Here is a 15,344-nt window from a genome sequence, read left to right on the forward strand (position 1 = left end):
CCAAGTGTAGCCAAAACATGGGTGTTTATATCTGAGAAGGCTTTTGCAGTATCTTGGAGTATACCCTATTGTTCCTCAATATAGAAGTTCCTCCTAGATTTTTGCTCCTACTTAGCATCATGGGTTCCATTTTTTTCCAATCCCCTTAGACACAAAATCCCAGTCTATCTCTTCCAGGCTATCTTTTATTTCCTCTTGCTTTTCTTCCACATGTCCACATTTCTCTGATGTAATACTAGAACTTTCAATTATGTTATTTTAGACATTTCAGGGTGTGGATGTAGGTGAGGTTAGGATGGAATTAATTAACTAGGGGTGGGAGACATTCCCATAGAGATGTCTCAAACCTTAATAAGAAAAAAAGAGTGAAAAATAATGAGAGCCTGAAAGAACTAGATTCTAACTCTAAGTCTAAAGTAAGTGAGGAGAAAGAGAAACATGCAAGGAAAAAACAAAAAAGCTATAAGGTTCTAGTACATCGATAATGAGGAGGACGAAAATGTTACTAAATCCCCCCTAAAGATGCAGGAAGTTTCTCAGGATAAAGATATACCTCATGTTTTGGCTAGTTTCAGTTTGGACAAGCTAGATCTCACAGCATTTTATATGGGTGGCTAGGTTGGACAACCTGTGAGATCCAGATTGTCCAAACTGAAACTAGTTGAAACATGAGATATACCTTTATAATGACTAAACTTCCTCCATCATCAAGGGGACTTAGTAGCATTTTCCTCCTCATCATCATTGATGCACTGGAACCTCCTAGTTTTCTATTTTTTCCTCGCATGTTTCCCTTTCTCCTCACTTTCTCTAGACTTGGAGTTAGAGGGTGAAAGTACAAAGTTGTGTCACCTTTCAGGCTGACTTATCAGAATGACTAAATTTGAGTTATTTTAATAGTGTTTCTAAAAATCTATAACTTTTCTAACATTCTTTGAATTACAATCAAGATATTATTCAATTTCTAATTATAAAATTAAATCTAACAAATTGAATTAATGATTGACATTCAATTATATCTGTATAAATTTTTGATACTTTTTCAATTAAGATTAGATGTAAACCCTAATATTAGTAATAATTATATTTTTGAAAAAAAATAGGTCTATTTTATTTATTAGAGTTTGATCCTTAGTAAGGAGAATACCACAGAAAAACTTAACTTTCATACAATACCACTATTAAATTGAACACCACCAAAACTTAACCATCATATATTATTATTATATACTACTATTGAATATGATAGATCTTAACAAGGGGTGCAAGCGCAAAAGTTCTTGCCTCTAGTGTGGTGGGCTTTGGGGTAAGTGTTGAGTCAAATTGTACGTTAAAATTTTTGAACATTTAGTAATGGTGACATATTCATAACTTGTAAAGTTTCTTAAAGTAATGTATGTGTTCGAGTGTTCATCTAAAGAGTCATAGACAAAGAATATAGAACTATGTTGCATCTTTAGCTTGAAAATAAATATTGAACATAAACAAATGATGTGAAAAATAAATTTAGGAAATATTTCATATTGTTTCTCCTTTGAATGGTTTTCTAGTTCCTGCAAATGTTCTATTAAAATAGGTGTTAAGTAATTTTAAATTAATAACAGATTATATTCTAAAAATGAATGAGTGGCTCAAATTAGAAACTCGTTTGTTATGTACTTTATATAATGCATAAAATTGATATTATCTATACTATTGTTAATGTATCTTGAAAATGAGTGTACACCTTAGGCATTGTCAATGTTTATTGTGCTATTGAATGAAGCAATGACAATTATGTATGATGCTATTAAAAAAGTAGTTAGTCTCATGAATGTACTATTGCCCAAGTCATATTTTGAAGATGTATGGATAATTCTAATGATCCTATTTTATCAATGACATGATCTAGCTTTAAACTTGAAACTATATTTTCCTTGAAGTCTTTAAAGGATTTTCTAAAAGTTCATGTTGTGCATGTTCTACAAAAATTTTAGTTCTTGATATAGTGTTTCTTGCAAGAATTACTTAAAAGTTCATATTTCCCTCTCAAAAAAATCATTGGGCACATATCCAACAAGTTCTACAAGATTAAATCTAACATAATATGATCTCATCCATTTAAAAGATATATTAGATTAATTTACTTTTTAAATACTATTAGTTAACAATTTTCTCTCGAATTAGATTTTAAAATCCTAACTCTTTGATACCCAATGCTTGGAGAGACAAAAACATGTTTACCAACGAATGGGTTAGTAGATGTATTCTAGCATTACCCTCTGAATGATTAGGTGTAATTCCCTATGATTTGAAATGATATGCAATGAACTTCTTTTTATGAGATCAGAGGTTTTGACATTATAAGCTCTTAACTTGAGAGTGGTAAAAGATAACCAAATTGTTTGTACGCACAAACAATTTAGGCAAAATAGATTTGAATAACCTATCACTCTCAATGGAATGACTATAGTAGATTATCTTAATATTTCTAACTCTTACTTCTATTCTAAATGTAGATTAACCATCAAAATGTAGAAGAGGAATGAAGAGATATGCATATGAGGGAAAATGGAATTGCTCTCACTACCAGCCTTGAATGAAATGGAATCCAACCAATAACTAATAGATTCATACACATTTATCTTTCATTTCCCAATGAACCTATCTAATATGAGATGAAAGTAATAAGAGGAGAAACAAGACCATATATAAAGAAAGTAAATGGAATCACCTTCACTATAGTTACCAAAATGAAATAGAATCCATATGTTAACCACAGAGCCACATATGATTTTCTTTCAACTCTTAATGCGGAACTAATCTATGCATGGGCAATAAAACATGACAAGAAAATAGGGTAAATGAAATTATAGACCAATTCACCATCAAGTTTGTCAACCTTTATATCGTCAAATGAGGTTACATTTATAGTTTTTCGTTATCCTTCAGTTTAGCAGAGCAACAGTCACAAAATAGAAAAGGAAATAAAATGTAAAATTATCTAGTCATATGAATATGTGGCATCTTCTCCATCAATGATTCTAAATCCATGGTGTTTATGAAAACAGGAAATGACTATTTGATTTCATGCAATCTCAGAAAAACTTGTAGAAAATTGTTAAATTCTTCATAGTCTACTATTTTGCGCCAAACTTGTGTATTTCATATTCCAATGGTCATTACATTTTTGAACACTAACCATCGATCTTAAATTAACGATCATGATTAAAACATTATAAATTTTCTTTAAAACTTCTTCCTTGAGTCCCTCCGTGCACACGTATCTTTCAATCCTTATGTCAGTATGATTATTTTCCTTGTAACTTTTTATAGCGACATAACAATGAGCGTTGATCTCTCTTTTGATCTGATGGCAAAAATAAAAGATATTAATTCTCTATTTTCTTTATGATGCAGGTCCACTTTCCAACTAGGTACACCATGGTGAATAGTTGGAACTATTTTATAACTTGGAGGATCTAACATTGACCTAGTTTTGCTTCGTGAAATGTAACGGCCCATAGGACACATGTCTTTCTGTCGCTTTTTTGTAATGATTAAAGCATGTTCATCTTTTCATAATGATATAGTGATGAGTGTAGATGTTCTTTTGATCTGACAATAAATAAGATGCATCACTGAATACTCATATTTCCATCATTAAAACTTCATCCATTGATCTGGTCTTTATCGATGATCTGGATTTGATCTTCTTAACCATTTGACTTGTCAACTGGCCAATAGTGTGCATTCTTTCATTCATTTGAATACTCTCCACCATGTAGCTTATTATGATTGCATATGAACCGTTCATCTACTAAATCGACGATGCGTATTTTCTTATCTTCATATTTTGACTCTAGGAGGGTTCTGAATCTTTTCTTCTGCATGAACTACTTCTTCCGCTCACTGATCTTTCTTATCTGCAATGTCTTTCATGGAAACCATAACATAATGTTGAATCTTTGTGTTTATCATGGTTAGGAACAAATGAATAGAAGGTATAGACCTTCTTCTCATCGAGATGACACATAAAACCTCTCAAACCCTAATCACCTAGCTTTGAATTGATGCATTGTTCATATGATTCTCTACATTCGGTTAGCTCATTTGAAGGAATGATGAGAAGATAGATAATCCTATGGGAAATATAGACCTAGACTTGAAACATTGATACTTGACTTGACTCCAAAACCCTGAAGCAAAAAGATATGAAGTGAAACTTGGGCAACAGCTGACTCTGGCTGGGTATTTAAGCATGATAATGGTTGAAGGAAATCCAACAATCTTTGGTTTTGCACAAAAGGTGACAACTTAAAAACAAAACAAGCAAAAAAAAAAAACTAAACTAGGAAAACAACAACAAACTACCTAAGATAGCAAGCAACTAAGCTAAAGCAAACCGCATGTTACCTACCTATCTAACTACTATGCAGGGGTTATCTACTTTCAATTTTACATTTGATACAACTTCAAATCCTTCGCATTATAGGAACATAGTAGGGTGTCTCCAGTGGGATATTCCAATTTGAAAGAATTATTCCGATTCACTTAAATGATCTAAAATGGCCCTTTCCACAAAGACTAAACCTTAGAGTGCATACCTCTTGGCTCATGTCTCTTATCCCATAACAACACCAAATCACCTTCCATAAAATTTCTAGGCCTTGTTCTTCTATCAAACAACCTTTTGATTCTTCCCTAGTGTTCAGTGATTTTATCAACCATCTCTTCTCTTTCCTCTTGCAATTTGGTAAGTTACAAGATCCTCTTCTCTAATCCATCTTTTAAATCATCCTCCTTAATCATAGTCTTTAGTTTACATGTAGAAAGCTCTAAGGGTAGTAGAAAATTACCTTCCACTCCATAGACTAATTGAAAAGGTTAAATAATGGATAGCCCTTTTAGGTACCAAAAGCCCTTTTAGGTGTGGTCCTATCAACCCATAAAGCATCATGAATCTTCTTATGCCCATTTTTTTGATTATTTGAGACCAATTTATTTAAAATATTAATCAGATTCTTATTACCAGACTCACCATGCCCATTTCCTTATGGGAAATAGTTAGAGGAATGTCCACCTTGAATACCTTTATCATAGCAAAATCCAATAATTTATAAAGAGGAAAAGTAATATGTATTATCCATTATCAATTTTATAGGAACTCCAAACCTAATAAATATATGCTCTTTAAGGAATTCACATACTACTTCTGATGAATTCTTCTTCATTGGCTTTACTTCAACCCATTTACTAAAATAATTTGTGGCAATTAGTATGTAAGAGTGTCCTTGACTAGAAGGAGGATTAAGTGGACCTATAAAATATAAACCCCATTCATGGAAAGGAGCTTCAACTACCATTGGCCTAAGAGGTAGAATAGCAAGCTGAGTTTTACCAGCAAACATCTTGCATTTCTCACAAGTAACCACCCACTTATATGCATCTTTATACATGTAAGGCCAATAATAACTTCACCTCAAAATTTTAAATGCAATAACAGTAGAATAAAATTGTCCTCCACATGCTTCATTATGAAAAGATGTCAACAATTTTACCTATTGCTCTTTATCCACACATCTCAAAAATGTTCCATCAATTTCTTTTTTGTACAAGACATCATCATGAATCACATACTTCAAGATTTTTGTGTTTAGAACCCTTCTTTTCTTAGTAATCAATCCATCAAGGAATTAACCATATATCATAAAATAAGTAATTTTTGAGAACCAAGGATCTTAAAGGCTTACCATTAGAACTTTTGGAGTATCTTCTTCTTTGAATTTTTGATCCTCTACAAAGTGTATTACTTCCTACAAGTTTGGTTGGCTTAATTTTTATATCATATTCTTGGAATTTTTCTATCCATACTCCTCTATTATTACAACCAACCTCTTGTTCCATCAGAATACTTTTTTTTGTAGGATCTGGCACATATATTATTGAATGAGAATGTAGCACATAAAACCTAAAAATTTTAAGGGCTCTCACCATTGCATATACATGTTTTTCCATCTATGAGTATATCAATTCTTGATTCTTCAATGGATGCTCATGAAAGCAATTTGAGCTTGTATTCTTTCTTTATTCTCTTTCATCAATATAGTTGACATAGTATGTTCTAAGGAATAACAGTAAATAATGGATTCTTTAGTGTAGTTAGGATGGACAAGAACATGGGCTTTGGCAATGGAACTCTTGATATCTTCAAAAGTCTTTTCGCAACATCAGTCCATTTTAAAGTTGTATTTTATTTTATCATATCAACTATACATTTAATTATTTTAGAGAAGTCAAGCATAAATCTCCTCAAGAAATTTACTTGACCAAAGAAGGACTTTACTCTAGTTTTAATCAATGAAAGACTTAATTGTTGAATGACTTCAACTCTGCCTAGATAAATCATCACTCCTTCTTGGGATACAATATGAGCAAGAGGCTTGCCTTCTGTCACACAAAATACTAATTCAACACCCACCCCTTTTTCATAGGTACAATCATTTTTCATTCAAATATGAGTATAGTATGATGCCAGGTTTCAAGCTGAGGGATATTTCAGTATTCATTGCTCTTGCTTCTTCCCCATTTTTTTTGCGCAAAAAATGCTTGAGTCAAGTTTGGGTGAGAAATATCGTTTGGGTTATGCATCAACTTTCTTAAAAACTTCATAGGATCCATCCCCAATTCAAAAGTAAATTCTGTAGACACCTAAATCTATTTACATCACTAGGTAATCTTATTTAGTAGTCTCCTAGCATATTACTAATTAAATATTTATTATTTAATTAATCAGTCTTCATCCCCTAGTTAATTTATTTATTTAATTGACTATAGTCCAATTGATAAAATCAAATGATAACCCAAAATCAATCTATCAATTAAATCCATATTCCTCTATTAAATTAAATAAATCCTCAAACCTATTTAATTTAATCTCACATCCCCCATTTTATTAAATAAATTATCCAAACCCCTAAAAATATCCCTAAACCCAACCTTTACCCATAATCCAACTCATCCACCCATACTAACCTTACTTGGCCACCTAACTAACCCATCCCATCAAAGCTAAGCCACTTGCCCTCTAATCCCCTTTCTAAACTAAGTTTAATCCCCCTCCTAAACATGTGCACAACTTTAAGCAAGGGTTGAGACTTGCTAACCCAAGCTAAAGTCAAAAAGTTTCCCTTATCCTCTTCCATCCCTATCCAAGAGCATTTATGGCTCTTACATACCATTAATACCTCTTGCATGCCATTAAATACCTCTTACATCCCTCTTACACACTCATCCTCCCTCGTTACTCCCTTTGACCAACCATTATCCCATCCCCTCACACTGATCCTCCTTGTGACAAGTGTCACTTCCCTATTGGCTCTAAACAAGCACAATCCATGTGCTTCCCTTTGAAAGCATCATAGCCCTTCCTCACCATTCTATGATCTAGCTATTGGTTGCGTATATTATTTATAGATTTAATTTTGTAATATTTTTGCACAAACTATCTCATCCAATATTAGAAATGGGAATTATGACAAGACAAATGACAGATCATGAAATTTGATATTGAACACCTAGGAAAAAAATCATCCAATAAAATCTTAAAGTAATAGAAATTACTCTTTAAATATTCTTGTAATCAAGAATCTATCACTTGATAATTATTAAATCTAAAGTCCCTTACTTGATCCCACTTTATAAGCCATTCTTGGCTTACATGGTAGAATAAAGTCTATTATCCATCATACACAAAGTAAGAAAAAAGAAAAAGAAATCATTCAATTTCATCCAAATTTCGAAAAGAACAATCCATAGAATGGAATTTAAAATTTAAAATTAATATATATTCTTATTTAGAAAAAATGATAATATAAAATTTCCCTATAACAACTTTCAACGAAAGACATTTAAATTTTATAAGATTATATATTTGCATATAAAAATAATTTTTAAATTTTTTTTATTATAATAGCCTTTTCTATTAATAATTAATAATCTAAGAATACAATTCACCAAAAAAAAACCGGAGATGCAAGATCACCCACCCAGAATTCACAAGTATTATCTCCGTGACAATGAAAATAAAGTAACTCAATCATCTCCCTCTCCCTCTCCGTGACAAGTATTATCTCTGCCATTAGTAAAACAAGAAATGCAAAGGCCGATTCATTCGAGAAGCCGAGTTTTTTCTCTTCCATCTTGTAAGGCAACCGCAAGAAGAAATGAACGGTTTAGAATTTATAAGATATGCTTCCTTACTACAATTGAGCTCATTTATAAGGTGCTCCAAGATTTTAGCCACGGTGTTCTTCTTTGGAGTTTCTGAGCGCTTGTGTAACTGTTCAGACCAAGATTAAATTACATTATAAATCACGTTGGCTGGATCTCCTCTACTTGAAATTTAAGCTCTTGTATCTAAAATTTGATTGAATCGATTTTGTTTACCATGGCGTCTCTTGGCAGCGGCGAATGCAGAACTAACATCAGTACGTCTAATGAAGAAATTAGCTACAATGAGTCTCAAAACGGGGGATTTCTAAGAAAAATTTGGTTAAATATAAGCAATGTTTTGATGGGGTTGTGTAGAAAAATAATGGATGTTGGAAGAGAGGATCCCAGAAGGATTACGCATGCTATAAAAGTTGGGTTGGAATTCTCATCGGTTTGGCTGTTATTTCTGTGGGATCGATTATTCCGCAGGGTGGGATTTGGTAACCATGCAATTTGGGCAGTCATGACTGTCGTTGTCATTCTCGAATTCTCTGCGGGTATGAGTTAGTTTAATTTAATTGTTTCTAACGCAACCATCTTTCTCACCCTAATCGACTAACATTTAGAATGGATGTTGTTGCTGCTTGAGCAGGGGCTACCATGAAGAAAGGCCTCAACAGAGGAATTGGAACCATGGTGGCTACATTTCTTTCCTTCCTCGTTTGCCACGTGTCAGAGAAGGTAGTGCGAGGAAAGGCGTTTGTGCTCTCTTGGAATCACCTTGTTGCATTCACCAAATCTCAATTAGTACTCCACTACACTCATTTTGCAGGAGCGGCTACCACGTATGCCCGTTTCTTTCCTTCCCTCAAGAATAAATTTGACTATGCAGTGCTTATATTCCTGCTCACATTCAGCATGATAACGGTTTTTGGATATCGAGTGGAGAATATATCACGCATGGCATACGAACGCTTCGCCACCATACTCATCGGATGTGGAGTGCGTTTGGTTGTAAGTCTGCTCATCTTCCCCGCTTGGGCTGGCGAGGATCTTCACAATTCCATTGTCAGGAAGTTGCAAGGCTTGGGGAAATCTCTGCAGGGTAAGAAAACCAAACGAAAACAATTGAGGTTAAAAATCCTTGTTTTGATTGTGATGAAAACGTAACGTTTTCTTCAGCGTAAAATGTGTGTTTTTCGCAATGGGCTATTACAGATGAACTACTAGTACGCTTTGATTGGTGTGGCTTGTTATCAGCTCGGTAGATTAAATTGTTAAAATATCCGACTAATGTAATGGGCATGATATATTTGATGCCAGGATGCGTGGATGAATATTTCAGCGGATGTTGTACTGATGAGAAGGTGGAAGATGAGTCAAAAGATATCATACACAGAGGATACAAGTCTGTGCTGGACTCAAAGGCTATCGATGATTCTTTGGTAAATCGAAAAAATATATAGTTATTAGAAGAAACTAATTAAGTGGTAGCCATGACAACTTTTGACATTAAAGAATGTTAAATGGATCGTTTGAAAGCAGTGATTGTACATGTTAATTGCAGGAGGCATTTGCTATGTGGGAGCCAAGGCATGGTCTATTTCGATGCCGGCATCCATGGCAGCAGTATGTGAAAATTGGAGTGAAGCCTCATTATCTGGCTTATCCTATTGTGGCCTTGCACGGATGCCTTCGATCTGAAATCGAGGTATATTTGTATGCATTTCCTCATTTGGTATCATTACCTTAAATTTACAAATTATCTTCAATGCATGCACTATAGCTGATGAATTTTTGTTTTGCATACGTTTCAGGCCCCTCATTCCCTTCATTCACCATTGAAGAAGCCATGTACCAACGTCGCCCACAAAGCAGCCAAGTTACTGGCAGAGCTGTCAAGCTGCATTGAACAAATGAGAATATACGACTTCGAGCCAATATTGGAAGAAGTTCAACATGCACTGGAGGATCTTCAAGTTTCCTTGAATTCTCAACCAAAGCTCTTACTGCATTCAACAACAAGAACGCCGAGTCAGAAAATCGTACTTGAGAATGAAAATAGAGAAAAGGAGGTAAGGTGGGCGGCGAGAAGAAGATCATGGCATGGAGAAAGTAGTGACAAGAAGAGGTTAATGCTGAGACGTGGCGTTGAATTTGGAGAAGCACTTCCATTGGGCCCCGTTTGGTTGGGGAAGATGAATTTTCCTCATAACCAGGTTATCTGATAACCAAGTTTTCGAAAACCTGGTTATGTATTTTAGGAAGATAGTTGGACCGTTTGGTTGACACGGAAGATGAATTTTCAAATCCATATTCTGCGTTTGGTTGCCAATTTAGAAATTGGAATTGGAACAGAATATGACTAGGAATATCTTTTTGTTGCATTTGGTTGTTCATTTTCTAATTGGAATTGGAATTTGATGTAAATTTTTTTAATCTTATTTAATTAGTGAAACACAAGGATTAGAATGAGTAAAGTATTAATATTTATGATTTAATTTATTTATAATTAGACTACATTATTATTATTATTTATTCTTGAATATTCACAGTTTTATTTTGTTAGTCAATAATAAATAAAATGATTATTATTTTTTATTTTAATTCTATTTATTAGCAAAGAAAAGTAAAAAATAATCATACATGCAATCATTTGTACGAAGTTATTTTTTGTCCCATTGTTGGAAATTGTGATCATATATATTATATATTTTTGAAAAATTGTGTAAGACAAATTTATCGTCGAATTGAATTTATTGTCAAGTTCATCCGAACTTCATAATTGTCGAACTCGAATTGAAACTTGAACCTTGTGATTTAGCCGCTAAATATATGTGTTTGTGTCCTCTCTCTATCCCTCCCTGTGTTTGTGTTCATCCACGTGATTTGGCAGAAAGATTGGACACAATAAATGTTGTTTATGCAAATGAATTATCGCCTACACTATATGAGAATTCTTGCATCTCTTAAGACTAGTTGCCGACACAGAGAGGGATTGTGAGGCGTGTTCTGGCTCTTGGTCGGTATCTTCAGAATCCATTGGCCATGGTTGCAACATTATATAGTCTTGGCAAAGAAATATTATCATTGAAGCTTCATTCACTGGAACATTTCCTTACTCCAGATGAAAAGTATGAAGCTGTTGAGCAGGTAATAGTTACAACAACCAACTGTAGAGGCTATGAAGCCACTTGTCTTTATAAATGCTATTGGTTTTTTTAAGGGTTAGAGGGAATGGACAAGCAGCATCCGAAAACCATGTTATGGATCCATTGGATGATACTAGAATTCATCCAAAGTCATATGAATTTGCCAAGAAAATGGCTAAGGACATATATTGTGAAGAAGCTGGACATGATATAGATGATATGGATGAGGAAACACAAGAAATGGTTGTTGAGCATGTCAAAAATATCCTGATCTGTTAAATGCCCTTGATATTGATGAATATGATAGAAGTGTGGAGCAATGGACATCCAATAAAAAGCAGGAAACCCTTGCTGACATAAAGAGTGAATTGTTACATGGATTTCAGGATTTGAGATCGCCATATAAAGAGCCATCCCAAGATGAGGAATTTTATCTGCTGAATGGAGAAAATGAAGAGACCCTGTTAATGGAAAAAATTGTCCCCGCAGAGTCCAAAATCATCGTATAATTTGTGATCTGGAATCAAGCTTGACATGAATAATATTGAAAGAGGAGCTTTCTGATGATCTAGATATAGATCCTTTAGAAAAAATTGCAGAAGGCAGCATCCTTACCTGTTGGGTGAAAACTATGAAAAAAGTGAAGTACCTAGTTGAGTTAACTTGCAAAGAGAGTTCACTAAAGAATGATAACTATCAGGGTGCATAGGATAAGGATAAGGAGGTTAAGGATCCATATTTTGCGGAAGAGGATTCCATTTCACGAAGTGAACAAGAGAATGAAACCATTAAGTTCCTAACAAATAAAGAGCCAGGGGAGAGTATTATCCGTCCATGGTTGAAAGGGCCTACTCACTTGATTCTAACACTGAACATTTTCAATGGAGTTTATGCAGACAAGGATATTGTGGAGGGAGGAAAAGACCAAAAGGATTTTGCTAGCTATCTTCGACTTGGAAAATACTTTCAATTGGGGAGGAGATATTTGAAGATCTTGATGAGGTCATAGACAGATATATATTCAAGAGAGGATAATATATTTCAGTATTTCGTTCTACTGTTTGGTGAGTCATAAAATACACATCAACAAACACCTTTCTACAGATGCAGGAACACACAAGCTCCTCTCTCTCTCTCTCACTCTCTCCCTCTGTCCCTTCGTCCCCCCTTCTTATCCTGCACTCTCTGCCCCTCTATGTATCTCTCCTTTTAATAAATTTATTAAGTTAGTTAATTATTCAACAAAATATGCAACTAAATTTTACGTGAAATATTATATAGGAAAAAATATACCATTTTACATTCACATACATTAAACATTTGATGAGAACTTTAACAAGAAAAATGATGCTTTGTTAATAATTGCTCTTAAAAAATGTGGAATTTTGGCAACATAGATTTTACATGAAATTTTAAAAAAAAGATCATGAAAATCATTAATCATATAAATCATATTTTAACATCATGAAATTCTAATAATGAATTTCACATAATTACTACAATATGAAAACTTGCTAACTTGATAGAACAATATCCATGATTTGATGGTGGTGTGAAAACACACCGTTAAACACGAAAACACTGAAAAATCCACGATGTATGCCTTTATGCCCCACATTCGACGACACACCGTTACATACGAAAACACTGAGAAATCCACGATGTATGCCCTTATGCCCCACATTCGACGGCAACCCTCTCATGCTGCTCAATCTTCCCATTACTGTTTGTGTTGTTAGATGGTCAATCCTGCATATATGAACTAAACATGCTTGAAAAATTAAAACCTAATTTTTTTTTAATGGAATACACCAAGGAGTGGCATCAGAAATATTGATCGTTTACAAACACAGTAAACAATCATCCGATAGCTCATTTTTTATCAGCATGTGTGGTCTTGCAATATTAGCAAATCAAGAGCAATAAAAAAATACAAGAGAAAAACACTTTATCAATACCGTTGACAATCTTGTCAAGAAGCACGTACATAGGAAACCAAACTATGGAAAAAAAAAAAAGAAATTTAAAAAATATCCAAGCAAATTAGGAATATACATATAACATGGGACATAATCATGACTGTACAATCATCTACCAAAAATCCTCAATACTTTTGATAATCTTGTCAACGAAAACATACATAGGAAATCAAATAGGGACAAAAAGACAAAAAAATAAAAACATATGCAAGAAAATTAGGACTATAGATATAACATAGGACAGAATCATGAACTATACAATCATCTAGCAAATCACATTTCTATATGCTTTCAAGTTCTACAATTGAGCATTCATCATTTGCCACTCCTTGTGTATTCCATGTATGTATGGTTCAAATATAACTCTAATTAACAATGCAATGAACAACTATACCAAACGTTTACGAGATCATAAACTACGTGTTGTGAGAGATCAATGCAATACCATTAAACAAAGCCAACTAACCCTCTGGAATTATTTCACATGCCAATCGTGTGAATGCCAATGAAATGAACAACTAAACTATGTACTGACCAATGCCAATCATGTCAATGAAATGAATGACTATACTATGCATATATCAAGTATGTATACATACGTACATACATGCATGAACATACATATGCACAGACATACATATATACGCACATACATACATACATACACATGTACATACATGTGTACATACATACGCACCTACATACATACATACGCACATACATACACACATACATACATACATACATGCTTAGCAAAATAGAAAAAAAGTGCTCAGTAATGATTTCCAATATAGTGTTGTGACAGATCAATGCAATACCATTACACAAAGCCAATTAACCATCTGGAATGACTTCACATGCCAATCGTGCAAATGCCAATGAAATGAACAACTATCCTGCGTATTGAACAATGCCAATCATGTCAATAAAATGGATGACTAAATTATGCATAGATCAAGTTTGTATACATACGTACATACATGTGTGTACATACATATGCACATACATACATGCATACGTACATACATGTGTGTACATACATACATACGCATATACATACATACATGCTTAGAAAAATAGTAAAAATGTGCTCAGTAATGAGTTCCAGTATAGTGTTGTGAGAGATCAATGCAATGCATAGATCAAGTATGTATACATGTGTACATACATGTGTGTACATACATATGCACATAATACATACATATGTATGTACATACATACATGTGTGTACATACATATTATTTGTTTCAAATCTGTTTAGCAAAATAGCCAATATGTGCTCACTAATGAATTCCAATATAGTGCTGTGACAGATCAATACCACTGAAATGGACAACTAAACTTTGTAACAGTTTCTTGCCAGTAATGAGTTCTAGTATAGTGCTATGAGAGATGAATGCAATACCATATAAATAGAGCCAATTCATAAGCTATGTATAGATAAATGGCAATCATGGCTTTTATCTAGACATAATCAATATGTGCTCAATATGTGCTCAATAATGAAATTTACAAGTATATCACTAGCTTTTATCTATACATAGCTGACCTATACATAGTTTATCATGGTTCTATTTCTATCTGCTATTTGCTTAGCATAGTCAATAGATGTGGTAACTATTTGTTTCAAATTTATTTAGCAAAATAGTCAATATGTGCTCACTAATAAATTCTAGTATGGTGCTATGAGAGATCAATACCAGTGAAATGAACAATTAAACTTTGTAACAGTGTCTGGTTGTTTGTGTTAAATCTGTTTAGCAAAATAGTCAATATGTACTCAATAATGAATTCCAGTATGTGCTCACATGATTACTTGTATATATCATAATGCCAATCATAATAGCAAAACATGGCAATTATGCTTTTATCTATACATAGTTGACCTATACATAGTTTGTCATGGTTCAAATCTATTTAGCAAAATAGTCCAATATATGCTGTAACAGTTTGTTTAGAATCTGTTTAACAAAATAGTAAATATATGCTCACTAATGACTTCCAGTATAGTGTTGTGAGA

The sequence above is a fragment of the Cupressus sempervirens genome, chromosome 4, assembly GCF_028749045.1.
Source record: "Cupressus sempervirens isolate cs-2001-9-10 chromosome 4, ASM2874904v1, whole genome shotgun sequence".
In the NCBI taxonomy this organism is placed as follows: domain Eukaryota; kingdom Viridiplantae; phylum Streptophyta; class Pinopsida; order Cupressales; family Cupressaceae; genus Cupressus; species Cupressus sempervirens.